The following is a 15,860-nucleotide window of genomic DNA, read 5'->3' on the forward strand; positions in this document are numbered from 1 at the left end:
ATGTGGTGGCACTAGTGAAAAGTGATGGTGGAAGGGTTGTGGTTGATGGAAGGATTAGGGCAAGTGTTGGATAGATTGGACGAAGGGGGAGAAGAGGGCCACCCCAAAGGGACTAGGGTGATTAGTCGAACGAGGGAGGTTAGAAGCGGCGTCGCCGGGGATTGAGAGAACGGGAGCGAAGAAGACGAAGGAGGCAAGGCAAAACTCAATCTCAATAATCAATAATCAATTTGGTTGCCTACCACATCATTTTATAGGCTAACCAACAACTCAAATTAACCCTAAAAACACAATTTTCGTTGACCGCGTTCGAACTCGCCCGACCGCGTTAGAACGCACCGAGTTCGCTCTTCTGGATTTGCGAACGCGATGCAGGCGTTCGAACGCGCGATTGAACGCGCCTGTCGGTATTTGCGAACGCGATGCAGGCGTTCACAGTGCGTTCGAACGCACCGCGTTCGAACGCACAGTACATTCTCTTCACCACGTTCACAAATCGGGTGCGTTCGAACGCACAGTACATTCTCTTCACCACGTTCACAAATCGCGTTCGAACTCACTCCACCCACATTCGAACGCGACTTACAGAAAACTTATTTTAATAGAAATTAAATACTAAAACATGAAATAAAAACACTCCTAAAGTGAATCCATGCTCGAGACGACGTCGGTGAAGTCCGAATTGTATCAGGACCCCACTTAAAATTTAGCTCAAAGTTAATAAAAAAATTCATGTCAAATACATAAAAATACCAACAATCCCCCACATGAATGAATTGGCTAAAAATGCATATGAAATGCAGACTTGATCAAGAGTACACCGAAAAGTTACCGCATCAGGATGTTTAGCTTTCGTATAAATCAAGACAATAATACGCACACAGCTCTTTTCAACACAGTTGATTCTATATGTTGTGTCCATTTCAGCCCTAGACGCGCTTGGTAATTCTTTGAGTGCTCTAGAGATTTAGTCTAGTCATCTCATAGAAGCGGCCCACTTCACACTCACATAGGTGACCTCTCATTAAGAGTATTCTGCCATACTCCACTTGGATTTCCAAAGTATAAGAGTCATTAAAAGCATTGCTTACCCTAACACTTAGTACAGGTTTATCACTATGTCATCATAGAAAAGGTGTAGGAAATTTAATTCGTTAGTGATTTCAGAGAACGCCCCCACAACTCGGTTATCCCTTTGAACGTAGATCTTGGGATCTCCAGTCAACTAGGTTGGGTTGCCGTTGTGTCATTACTCTAGGTGGTAGGCTTCAAACCCATTCCCCTTGATGAACAATATACTTGATCTCTTATTAAACCTTTAGTTAATGGATCCCCAAAGTTATCCTTTGATTTCACATAATCAATGGATATTATACCATTTGAGATCAATTGTTGCACTGTATTATACCTACGACGTATATGCCGTGACTTACCGTTATACATCTGACTCTGTGCCCTTCCTATAGCCGATTGACTATTGCAATGTATACAAATTACGGACACAAGTTTTGGCCACATAGAAATATCTTCTAAGAAATTTTGAAGCCATTCTGCTTCTTTTCCAGCCTTATCTAATGCTATGAATTCAGATTCCATAGTAGATCTAGCTATACATGTTTGTTTAGAAGATTTCCATGAAATAGATGCACCTCCAAGTGTAAAGACATATCCGCTCGTGGATTTGGTATCTTTTGTATCAGAAATCTAGTTTGCATCACTGTACCCTTCAAGTACTGCTAGATATCTTTAATAGTGTAATCCATAATTAGTGGTGTATCTCAAATATTTGAGCACCCTAACTATCGCCTTCAAGTGATCACTGTATGGATTACTTGTATATCTACTTAGTTTACTCACGGAGTACGCAATATCCGGACGAGTGCAATTCATGACGTACATCAAACTGCCTATTATCCGAGAATATTCTAACTGAGATATACATTCACCTGTATTCTTTGTGAGATGAAGATTCACATTTATAGGTGTTCTGGCTATATTATTATTCTCTTTATCAAATTTATCGAGTAATTTCTCAATATAATATGATTGAGATATAACATACCCTTCAATTGCCTTAGTGATCTTTATACCAAGAATCACATCTGCAACTCCCATATCTTTCATATCGAACTTGTTAGCCAATATGTTCTTGGTAGCTTTAATGACATTAATATTGCTACCGGTTATTATCATGTCATTCACATATAGACATACAATGACATAATTATCTGAAGTGCATTTCACATAAACGCATTTATCACATTCATTAATGTGAAAACCATTTGACATCATAACTAAGTCAAATTTTTCATGCCATTGTTTAGATGCTTGTTTAAGCCCATAAAGAGACTTAAACTAATTTGCACACCTTTCTTTCTTGTCCTGGAGTCACAAACCCTTCGGGTTGTTCCATATAGATTTCTTCATTTAATTCATCATTCAAGAATACAGTTTTCACATCCATCTGATGTATTTCCAGATTATATAATGCCGCAAGAGCAATTATTAATCGGATAGACGTTATTCTTGTTACAGGTGAATATGTATCAAAGTAATATATTCCCTTTGTCTGTCTATATCCTTTGACTACAAGTCTCGCCTTGTATTTGTCAATTGAACCATTTGCTTTCATCTTCCTTTTGAATATCCATTTGTAACCCAATTACACCCTGGTGGAAGATCCTCCAATTCCCAAGTATGATTTTGCAAAATGGATTCAACTTCACTATCAATGGCTTCTTTCCACAAAGGAGCTTCAGGAGTAGACATTGCTTCCTTATAACTCTGAGGTTCTTTTTCTAACAAATATGTTAGAAAATCAGGACCAAAAGACGTAGAAGTCCTTGCCCTTTTACTTCGTCTAAGTTCATTATCATTTCCTTCTTGCATGGACTCTTGGTCCTGCTTATTTTCATAAGTTCTTTTGAGAGAACTTACTTCTAATGTAGATTTATATGGAAATATATTCTCAAAGAATGATGCATTCCTAGACTCAATAATTGTATTCTCATGTATCTTAGAATTATCTGATTTGTGAACCAGGAATTGATATGCACTACTGTTATGAGCATAACCAATGAATATACAATCAATAATTTTAGGTCCAATTTTTATTCTTTTAGGTATTGGAATTGCAACATTTGCTAGGCACCCCCACACTCTTAAGAATTTATAGCTAGGTTCTAGACCTTTCCATAACTCATAAGGTGTTTTATCCAATTTCTTATGGGGTAACTGATTGAGAATGTGATTTGCAGAAATCAAAGCTTTCCCCCCCCCCCCCCCACTAATTCTGGGGTAAATCAGAACTTATTAACATGGCATTCATCATCTCTTTCAGAGTTCTATTCTTACGTTCAGTAATACTATTTTGCTGTGGAGCGTAAGGAGCCGTTGTTTGATGAATAATTCTATTTTCTGCACATATTTGTGCAAATGGTGATCATATTCACCACCTCTATCACTTCTTAGCATTTATTTTTTCTGCTAAGTTGGTTCTCAACTTCAATTTTGAAATGTATATACATTTCTAATGCCTCATCTTTGCTTCTTAGCAAATACATATCTTGTGCAATCGTCAATAAAAGTAATAAAATACTTTTTTTCACCTCTAGTTTGAACAAATTTTAAATCACATACATCGGTATGTATAAGTTCTAGATCTGTACTTCATTCAATGGAATGAAACGAAGTCTTGGCCAATTTAACTTCAACACATATTTCACATTTTTTATTTAAATTAATTTGAAAATTAGGCAACATGTTAAGATTAATTAATCTATGCAATGTACCATAATTAACATGTCCTAATCTACCATGCCAAATTTCACAAGACTTAAGCAAGTAAGAAGAAGATTCCTCTTTATTTATTTTTGGAGTTACAGTCATTACATTCATCTTAAAGAGGCCATTTGACAAGTAGCCCCTTCCAACATACATGCCATTTTTTATAAGTACAAACTTATCAGACTCAAACACCAACTTAAAACCTTTTTTACACAATAATGATCTTGAAACCAGATTCTTTCGAATGTCGGGCACATGCATTACATTATTAAGAGTAAGTTCTTTTCCTGAAGTCAATTTTAACACGACCTTCCATATATTTCTTCCACTTTGGAAGTTGTTGAATTGCCCATGTAAAGTTTTTCATCTATTGCAGTTTCATATGATGAAAACATCCACCTATTGGTACAAATGTGTCGAGACATTTGCCCTTGAACTTCTTTGCATTGCCACTTTTAGAGTCTTCGCCGGTATGCTTCCTTTTCTTATCCTTTGTGGACTCCACAACATTTGCCTTTGACACGTACTGGCTTCCAATTTTCTTTTCAGCAGTGTGATTGTCTTCTTTAATCCTCAATCTAACAATAAGTTCTTCAAGTGTCATTTTCTTGCGCTTGTGTTTTAGGTAATTTTTGAAATCCCTCCAAGACGGTGGCAGCTTTTCTATTATAGCCGCCACTTGGAATGATTCATTAATCACCATCCCTTCAGCATGAATCTCATTAATTATTACTTGAAGATCTTGCACTTGGTTAATCACTAGTTTAGTGTCAACCATCTTGTACTCAAGAAATTTACCGACTACAAATTTCTTTGCACCGGCATCTTTTGTCTTGTACTTCTTGTCTAAAGATTCTCATAATTCCTTTGACGTTTTTACTGAACTATATACGTTATACAACGAGTTGTCCAGTCCATTAAGGATATAGTTTTGGCAAAAGGAGTCGGCATGCTTCCACGCATCCACTGTTGTAACTACTTGCCTATCAATTTCCTCTTTTCGGAGTTCAAACACATCTTCATGTAAGAATTTAGCCAAATTCAAGGTGGTCGATAAAAGAGTATTTTCTTGTTGCCATCTCTTAAATTCTGCACCACAGAACTTCTCAGATTTTTCTTCATGAACTGTAGGTACTGGATGAGCAGTGATAGAGGAAATAGTATTCTTTACTACACTAATTGGAATCAGAGTAACAACCAAAGAATTGGTCTTAGGATCAAAATAAATAAATTAAATAAACTTACAGATTACAAAATATAAAATTCTGAATAGTCGAGTCTAGTGTGACTTGACCTGTGCGTGCGACCCACAAAATAGGTACCCCTTTTGGGGCCCAAAGCCCATAAGAAGTTTGTTACTTATATACCATACTAACATTTCTCAAATATCCAATATGTACTCAACTCACTTTTCTTTATTTTTCATTGCCATGATACACACTTTAGAGTCAATTTTCATTCACTTCTCTTTATGGATTTGACTAAGTGAATATATGACAATAAAGTACTATTTGAGCTAAATTAATTTCACATTAAACCATCATTAATAATATGTGGGCCCCACTTAAAACTTAGCTTAAAGTTGATAAAAAAATTATGTCAAATATATGAAATTACCAACATTATATTCTTGGGTTTTCCCATACTGGCATTGTATTATGTATAAAGATGTAATTGATCAATTCTTATAGTAACATAACAGTTTGTTATTAATGAAACATTTTCATCACATAAATGCATTATATTAGCAAGAAACATGAAATTAAATAGAACTATAGAAGTCAATCCATTTGATAAATTAACCATCACAAAATTTTAAAACACAAATGTGTTATTAACCAAACAATTTTCAAAATTTTAGAACTAAAATACCCTTAGGATAAAAAATAAAATGACTAAATATTGAAGATAATTAGGTAATTTTGTAAAAGTAAAAGATCCAATTCGCCAAAAATAAGCTGGGTTCCACAGGTTGCCATTAGCTGATTTTTATTGAGTCGGATAATTATGGTAATGCTGCATATTATATCTACAAAATTTTAGTATGAATATGGATCAAAACTAGATATATCGATCCATTTTCTAAGCCCGTAAGAATCACAACATTACTCAATTTAAGAAAATTAGTACATATATGACATATGATATATGTGAAAATTTATATAAAAAATACAAAATTATATCTTATTTCACTATTTTCATAATATTATAAACTACATTAATAAATGAACAATTTATTCGGACAATACTTTGCTCAACCTCATTCCGTTTAGAAGATTGGTAGACTAGTTTTTGTACTCGCGAGTAGATTGGTAAGGACATCATTTTCAATGGCAAAGACTATTTTTCGTCCTGGCAAGTATTTCTTTTAATACCTACCACTACGAATCTCACGAATCGATTTCTGTTTGGCTTCATTGAAAGACTGCAAGAGTGTACGTTGCCACGTTAACAGCATTTACCCTGATGATAGGATAAAATAAGGCATAATAATGCTACATCTAAACGTATCTGAAATATTAACGATACAAACTATATTCTCAAAAAGTGATACAAAGTTGCAAACTATAAATAGCGCAGAATTAGAATGCACGACTGAGTTTATATAAAGCTCAACAAGTTACAAGATCAGAACTTACTCAGACAGCTAAGTTACAAGATCGGAACTTAGACAGCTAGATTATGTCATTCGACACCACCAATCGTTATATATTAGATATTTCCTACAAGACTTTTGACCAAATGAATAATTATCCTTTAGCAAAATCTTGAGATCACAAGAAGAATCGCCTTCGGCTTGTGTCCATCTCCGCCTAGAAACGAAAGAAGACGCATTTTAAGTTCCGAGAAATAAGATCGCACAACATTGGAATGATGAAGTTATACAATGTAAATGCAGGAACTTACCTTATGAACCCATTCAAATTCTCCTCCTTTAGAATCAAATGTTCCTTGTTGCAGACTAATAAGCTTCAGAGTGAATCGAGGACCACACTCCTGCATAATCAAGAAGAGAAGCAACTATTACTGCAGATATCATCTATAAAAATGTACATCAAACTACATAGATCCCAGCAATGGACTTCTCAGGACAATGGCAGTACGTCTGCAGTCTATAGTAATGCTACTGAGTTACACCAATCAGCAAAGTACGCTTGAGTAAGAAAAAACAAGCCAATACTGGCTATCGTATTGTGTTTATGTTGAACATATTACCCCATATACAAATCCAAGTTCTTCTCGATTCCTCTGGCAAGCCTTTTATTTTGTTTATATCTCTATCCAATATACCAATTATTCTAGGCCATACTCTAAAACTCCTAATCTTGTGAAAGGTGGCAAAGGCCAACTGTCCTCCTCCCAATCAGCAGCACCTGCCTGCTTGGCGTCCACCATAGCTGCCATTTAATCCCATTTCCATTGATCTTTCTTTTCAAAGAGGCAATAAACGGTAAAAACAGCATTCTACCAACTCACCCTCCCATCTCTAGTCCCAATACTCACCTCCTACCCACCTTATATGAGAGATGATAATGGACAGACAGCATCCGAACCCATGGCTCAGCCTTTCTTACTGTACTTACTTTCTGAACGCCAATTGCCAAGTCCAGCTAATTTAGAACTCAACAGAGCTCCATTTAGAACTAAATCCAAAGTCACCCCAATCTGTTCTAGCCAGACATTAATCCAGATACTGAGTGTAGCATGTGCTAACCCCACCCACCCTGCTGTTTATCATGCGTATTAAGGAATTAACATTAACTGATGGAATATGTGTAAAAACAGTTCAGGCATGCAAGAGATTTAGAAAATTTTAACCCACATACCTGAAGGCGAGCAATCACTTTCTGTTGAGGTGGTAAATTCTTGCTCTTTGCTTCCTTACTAGACTTATCTTTTGTCTCATCTTTTTTCTCTTTGGTTTCAAAGATATACCTAGTTTTTACATTGGATTAAAAATTACAGTGAGACCAGAAGGTTGCAAGAGTATTACAACTGTAACCAACTATACATATTATAATATGACTTAGAAAATATTGTCTTAATAGCAGGTAAATAAGAGATACAAATCAATAGAAGATGAACTCAACTCAATTCATGTTAATAAAGACAGACTAGTCTAGATCCAGTGACAGAATGAAACTATATTATTGAACTAGAAAACCAAATATCCAATACATGAGAAAGGTTAAGCACCAAATATCTATTTAATTTAAATACAAAATTTGCTAAAGAAAGAAATAGTATCTAGAAGAAAAGAGATGTAAATAGTTGTCCAATAGAACTTGAATGTATATTGTTATAACATGTAGTCCGCATGGATCTAGATAAACAAATATGACCCATGACTGTCCATACAGCAACTAATACCTGCTTTATGTTAGATGCAGCATAGAACATTCCCAATGAAGTAGAGAATCTTAAAAATATTAAGTAATTTTTATGACCACAAATGGAACCAAATAGTGCCTATGGTCTTTTCCTCCAAAAACACAAAAGTGAAAAAGGAACCAAGTATGCTGTATCTTCGAACTCTAAATACCAAAGAGGAGGATGGCAGACATTGTTAATTAGAAATTCCTCTAAGTCTAGCTTTCCTAATTAGAGAATGAACCGTGTACTTCATATCCAATTAAAATTTGGCAAAGAAACTGACGTTTGCTTTCTATTATACCATTACTTATACCATTACTTACTAGATTAAAATCATATTATACCATTACTTACTAGGTTAAAATCAAAACTTTATGCCTCCAACGCTACAATTTCAACTAGGGAGTGAATCAAGTGTATGATGAATCCCACTGATCTTTGGCAGAAGTTTTCAGCTTGATTTTCTACAACCCTTATTTGCTAAAGAAAATAAAAAGATAACCCGGGCTATAATATTGAAAATCAAAAGAGATATTAATCAATTACTACAACTAGTACACAAACTCTAGCAATCTTACCATATATGACCACAAAAGAATAATGGTGTTTCAAAGAAGATATGTGGGCCCTAGAAGAAAAGCAGCTTTCCTTCCAATTACTTTCTATAGCAGTTATCAGCTTGCACTACACTCAGGTGTCACGGCAGGCACATACTAAAGGCAAGAAAAGAAAATATCTACTTTTAGCCCTAAGATTTCAATGATTTGGTATTTGATTTGATAAAAACAAACAAATGAATTTAGTAACTATTTTGATGATAGCAAACAAATTTCTTATAATAGTAATTATTAATTAACAATTGAGAAACATTTTCCGTTTAATGCAAAGGCTGAAATAATTATGAGTTTTGGTCTTTCATACATAACTTTTATTTGGAACATGATATCAATGTGATTTTCTTCTATGTCAAAAAAGGACTCATTTATCTACATTTTTACTATAGTAGATATTCTACAATTCTCACATTTTATATATCAAACTTATGCCACAAATTAGAGATTGTAGAACAGTATTATTGATGAACAGATTTTTGACACTTTATCTAATATTTTTATCATTACATTATATAACGTGCTCTAATGGATGTAATTATTTTTCACGAAAAGTACACTTAATATTCCATACTTTTCATATACAAGTATTTTTCAAATTCAAATGTTAGCTATGTGCAATAGGACCTACGAGATTATTAATCATAATTGTATTTTAGGCAACACCATCTGAAGACAGGTTCTCCGTTTATAACTTTTCAACCAAATATCATTTTATTGTGATTTTCATTAGGCAAGAAAGACATCTCAAAAATCTATAATTTTGCTTCTGGTGACAAATTCAAATTCAAATGTTTTCTCAATCAAATAGGTGTCGCAAATCAAAGAACAAAATCTAACTCGAATCTATCCACCCACATTAAATGTTTCACAAAAGGGTTTCCAAGACTTTAAACTCTCTCTAACAAAAAAAAAGGTATTTTTAACTTATAAAAGGGTGTTCATACCTCATATTGAAATAAGATAAGATAAATTAAGAGTTAAAAGAGAGCAATCTATCTCAGTTTATATTAAAGAAGAGAAGATCTCAATTCGACAATTTCCTTTTTCTCTATTTTCTTTTCATTGTGAGCTTTATTTGTAAATCCAATTCCTTGAGAGTGTTTACACATTGAGTATGGTCTTTTCTCATATATTTGAAGTGAAGAAGGTAGGGAACCCTTCTTGGTTTGTAAGAGAGATTAGGTAAATCTATCAAAAGAAGCCGGTAGATTTCTTGATACAAAACAGACATTTTGAGGGCATAGAATTTTAGGATAAATCACGTGTAACCTAGTACATTGAAAAGCTAGTTTATATATTTTTTACGCATGTTAAATTCTCAAGGAATGAGCCTTAAAGAGTGGATGTAAAAATTAGCCAAACCACTATAAATTTCAATGTTTTCTTTCATCTTTTTTCACCGTTTATCTTGTTTTAGTTTTCATAGGATACTCATACACATAAGGATAAAGTTTGTCACTTGTATCCTTATTCTTAAATTGCATAAAGCTTTTAAATTTTTCATTATCTTCAAATTTGCACATACATTTGCAAACTTGAATTTTATTTTATTTTAATTTCTTTTTTGAAAAACATTAACAACTCTCTCCACCTCTCTTGGATTTCCTAGTCGAGCCAACATCTATTGATTCTACCAAAAAATTATTTTCTTATAGCAATCTTTCTGTACAGATTCAGTATTGTCACTTGTCATCTTAGTCAGTTACCTAGTAATAAGCATTCTTGACCAAATAGATCCCTTTCTCTTGAAGGCAAGAGATGCATTTGTGGCACGACACTATGTACTTAAACATGAACTAAATTTTCCTTTTTTTTCCCTCTTATTAGAGACTTCAAGAATTCATCTAATAGTCAACAACTAAACAAATCATTAGGTTCAAAATATCTACATGTAAAGAAGACGAACAAATTGGATTATTAAACTTGCAGGTAAACTAAGATAGCAAAAAATTTGTAATCACAACACATCACATCAGCAACCATGGATAACTTTGCATGATAGTTAGTGGAATGCAAATAAAATAATGGAGGGAAACCTTCACTTGACTCCAACCACCAACATATTTTCTTATAACCATGAGAAAGTTTTTTTCCATGATAACCAAAACAAAAGAAGATAATTAGGAGAAACAAGAAATTAGTGGCTAGCTAATCTTTCACGGGAGAATAGCATGTATCAAATTTGATGAGAAAAATAACTGACTAGGCATAGGACTTTCTTAACTTGATTAACCTGTTAGCATCAATGGAGCTAAGAGATCTAGACTCATAAGGCAGAAAGATACCAAACATACAGAAAAGCAATAAGAATAAAATAAAAAGCATCCCACTAATGCAACTAACAGTTAGTGCAATGCTATCATCACAGATCTTAGCCAAATCAAACAAGCAAGCACTAATACACTTATACACATATAAGTATCATTTAGATTCTTCAGCTTCCTACACCCTCAACCCACCTAACCAGCCCCTTCTTTTCTTTTAGTTGGCACGCTCCATTGGAAGTTTTTGTATTTCTAGTCCATTATAAATACCTCAAGTAAATATAGATTTTCATTCAAGGGAGAGTTATACATGTTCATTCCTCTCGAAAGATCATAATAACAAAATGAACAAAGTTGAAAATAGAGGTAATTGTAAAAGACATTATTCGTACTTGTTATCCTATGGTACTTGCATATAGATGTGTCAAATAAGCTCATCGCCTCACAAACCACTTGATCTCAGTCCATTTTCAGCTTGTGCCACGCTTGCTCTTCAAGTAAACAAGTTGAGCTTGAGCTCATTTCATGAAGGAGCTGAGTTGAATTAGCTCAGTATGTCTATATATAAAATGTATATATTATATTTATATTTTATGCTATTTTACCATCTGAAGTGGTATCCTAGATAGTTAGTTTGTTAGATTTGTTTGAAGTAGATTGCAGTTAATTAGATAAAGCAGCCTATATATTTCTTCTTTCTAGCAACCTTCAAACTATGTGAATCGGCAGTTTATTGGTCTGAATTTTTTTTTTGGCAAACAAGATTTATCCAAGCCGAACTCATGTTTCTCAATTTTAGGCTGAGTCAAATTTGATCCTGTCTTAGTCAGCTCATCTCAAGCTCAATCAATGCTCAAGCTTTGACTATAGGTAACTTTGAGCTGAGTGGAGTCAAGGCTCAGCTCATTTACACCCTAGTTGCATAGTGACTTTCGAGTTTCAGTACATATTATATTTCATGGATTAGGGCACATGGAATATAAAAGACAATAGTGCAAAACAAACAAATAACTAATGCAGATTGAATTGATATGAACAACGAATCCAAATTAAGTTATGAACAGAATATGTGTCGAAGCTGCCTTGATAGAAATAGTGATCCACTCTTTCCGACTTAAGTTTAGCTATGATTTTCTATAACAAAGAATTCATATTTGAGGCCTTAAAACAAGAAGTCCTAGAAAGTAAATAAATTAACTACTTAGCACCTCTCCTTTTACTCAATAACAAAAACGCACATAAGTCTGATTAACACATATAAACGAGAGCTACGCATGTCTTTCTATGGTAGATGAGAGGTTGCAGTAGAGTTATTACACTCCTTTGTCGTTTTCTATCGTAAATAATGTTTATCCTTGTTGATTGTAGAGGAACCAATATTTCTTTATTTCTATCTTATAAATATTTTTCTTATAACTTTTGTCAATATAGGAATAGACGTGGTACTTTGTAGGCCATATCCTTGTAGATATATTTTTTAAAATGTCATTATGCACATGACTATTATTAATGAGATGTACGAAATGACAAGATATCTATGGTTAGATAAAACCTTAACCCAATTATTTAAGAGGCACCTTAGTTCAACCTTTTGTAGTGCTCATTTTCAAAAAAAATATGAGATATCTTTTTGTTGCTGCTTTGCGGTGCTGATTAGTAGTTGGCGCACCTTTGACAATCGCTAGTGGACGGTATGAGTTTAAAAGTGTCTAATATAATAGAGAAGGTTTTCCAAAGAATTCCTAGTATAATCTATAATGTGTCATTACATGACAAGTCCATTAATCTAAAGATTCAAGTATAACTCACAATCATTATGTAACACCCCCGCCCGGCATCAGCACGGGCACATGCACGCACACGCGCCTACACGGCACGCGATAGGTCTGGTGGGGCCCGTCACGCACAGATAGTCTCATGTGCACATATAATCAAGACATCATCAAATAAAACTTATTATATATGAATATTCCAGTCCACAATAATATACATTAGATCACTACATAATCTTACAGGACCCACACAGGCCACAACAAACCATTAAGATATAACTAAAATAACTATTATAAGAGTATACTATGATTCGACCTGTAATATCCAAATCATTGTCTAATATAAAAGGGTATAAATATCAAATACTGGTACAACTTAATATATAGTTAAACTATCATCTATACCGTCTCGCATCTATAGGTCACCTCATCATCGTTCTAAAATATCTTCTCAATATATCTCAAGTCGCTATCACATACCACATATTTGAGAGGGACAGAAAAAGAAATAAAGAGTCATGAGCAAAAGGCTCAATGAATAGACCTTACCCCCCGAATCAGTGATGCCAAACAAAGAGTAAATCATGTACTGGAATAATATGAATCGAAATAGCATCATGCCACGAATGAGTGTATGAATGTTCCTCAATAATCCATAAATGAAAAATAGATAACATGTTATGTCATAACTAATAAAATATATAATTTTCGACAATGTATAAATAAATCTCCATGTCATATCATCATCATAACTCTCTCTTAAATATGACACATGATGCATGCCGACCATGATCATGCTATGATATTAAATACAACTATATATGATGCATATTGATCATTCGATAATTAGGTAACAAAATGATAATAAAATCATATACATTTCTCAATATCACAATCATCACCGACACCTCGGTATAATATCATCATACTAGACTACTGTGCACAGCCAACACCCGGTACCCGGTCTCAACATCATGTCTAAAGACTCAGAGCATACTCCGTCACCCGCAAGAGTATCTCAAATATAACCATACCCCGCCACTCGCTAGGGTATCAATATCCATCCAGACCGGGCATCCACATAGTTTATAAAAACCTCGTGAGGATAACTCGCCACATATGCCCTGGCGAACGACATGTGTCTGAATGTCTACTGTGCACACAAACTAACGACCTTAGACGTAAGGCCAACAAGATCGCGACTACGTCGAGCGATCAATTATCTCCAGGCACGCCCTAACCCTTGCGCCCACTCGAGTATCCTCATGTTTTTGATCAATATCATATTAATCACATTTCATGTTTTCCTTCTAAATGACAGATCATATGCATATATCCAGTACGATAATAAGTCAATGCATAACATGAATTTAGGTGGAATAGGAATCAAGAGAAAATGATGCAATGTAGTCTCCAACTATATCGTCAACACATGCATACTCATTCTAATCTATTATATACATACTCATGCTACAGATCAACTCAGTATACAATCATAACAGTAGAATCATCTCCAATCATCTCTATATATATCACCAATGTACTCATATTCCAAATCAGCATAATCTAATGCATGATAAAATATGCTCGACTGTAATCATCTCTAGATAAAATTATATAATCATGTTGGAGGCCAAAATATGCATGTACATAATATATAATATATAATATAACCTAATTTGATAAAGGCGTCTAGGGGATAAGATTACTCACCGTCTGATCAAAAGACACAAACCACGCATCTCTCATGTCCGTTAGTTAACCGAGTGACACTCATCGCTAACAAAGTCCACGGGGTCTCAAATAAGGGGTTCAGAATCTGAAAATATTTAAGTAATATGATGTTAGCCGTTTATCTAATTAGAATTAATTCAATTAGAATATAAAGGTTTATTAGGTTTAAAATCACTTCTCTTTATTTTTTATTACATAACTAGGTCTATATTATAGATACGATTCAAATACTATAATTATATTATTATCATAAAATGTTAGTTATAACGTAAGGAGAAGATGTCTGTTTCCTTTTATATGAGAGTATTTATACATATATAATTATAAAATAAAATAAAATAAAAGGCTAAATAACTATAAGTATAGACAATGTCTAATTATAATTAATTTTATAATTCATACACTATCTTAATTAATTAGGGACAATGCAGTTTTTACTCGATAAAATAATAAATAAATAACTAAATAAGCTTAGTATTTTATTTGTTGCAGAATAATCATAAAATTAATAGAAATACTTAAAATATATATATGATGAAGGTATTAGAATATAAATCTAATAATTATAATTTACAAATCTATATATTAATCTAATAGATATATAAATAAATAAATAAATATAAGTATTACCTATATTTATACCTAATTAATCATTAATTATAAAAATTAGCATTAATAAAATTATATTGAAGAATATATAATATTATAATGTCTAAATACTCTACTTGCATTAATTAAGAAGAAAAATACCTAAATAAATAACATAAATAAAATAATTAATTAATAAATAAATTAACTCTGCCATTAGTGATGGGCTCGACCCAGCACTACTTGCTACAGTGCTGGGCCGAGCCCAGCACTTGCAGAAAGAAGGAGGAGGAGCTGAGGAAGAAGGAGAAAAAGAAAGAAAGAAAGAAAGAAAGAAAGAAGAAGAAGAAGAAGAAGAAGAGAAGAGGAAGAGAAGAAAGAGAGAAGGTGAGGGAGGAGGTTGCGGACCCGAGGCGGCGGGGAGGTTATCGGTCGCTGCTGGCCAGCCAGCGACCGGTAGCTCGGCTCCGACGAGCCCGAGCTTGGGCGAGAGAGAGAGAGAGAGAGAGAGAGAGAGAGAGAGAGAGAGAGAGAGAGAGAGAGAGAGAGGAAGAGCTTCTCACCGGTGGCAGGTCGATGTCGGCAACGAGGAGAAGAGAGTGGAGAGAGAGTGCAGTGAGGGAGAGACCGAGAGAGAGATTTAAAGAGAGAGAGAGAGGGAAGACGGTGGGGGGTCTTGGCGGTGGCTGCGGCGACGTGAGGGGGTGCGTGGCACCCTCTCCCCATGC

At 34.2% G+C, this 15,860-nt stretch overlaps 1 long non-coding RNA gene across 1 annotated transcript; it reads right to left on the minus strand.

Annotated features, from left to right (window-relative positions):
* Positions 1 to 6,358: 6,358 nt before the first annotated feature.
* On the minus strand, positions 6,359 to 7,745 carry LOC140793976 (uncharacterized). The gene is made up of 3 exons (XR_012110041.1): positions 7,614 to 7,745; positions 6,694 to 6,783; positions 6,359 to 6,599 (listed from the first exon to the last, which is right to left on the minus strand). It is a non-coding gene; the product is annotated as an uncharacterized lncRNA (long non-coding RNA).
* Between the last annotated feature and the right edge of the window lie 8,115 nt (positions 7,746 to 15,860).

Source organism: Typha latifolia, chromosome 8 (genome assembly GCF_019914945.1).
Source record: "Typha latifolia isolate L0001 chromosome 8, TyphaL0001v2, whole genome shotgun sequence".
Classification (NCBI taxonomy): domain Eukaryota; kingdom Viridiplantae; phylum Streptophyta; class Magnoliopsida; order Poales; family Typhaceae; genus Typha; species Typha latifolia.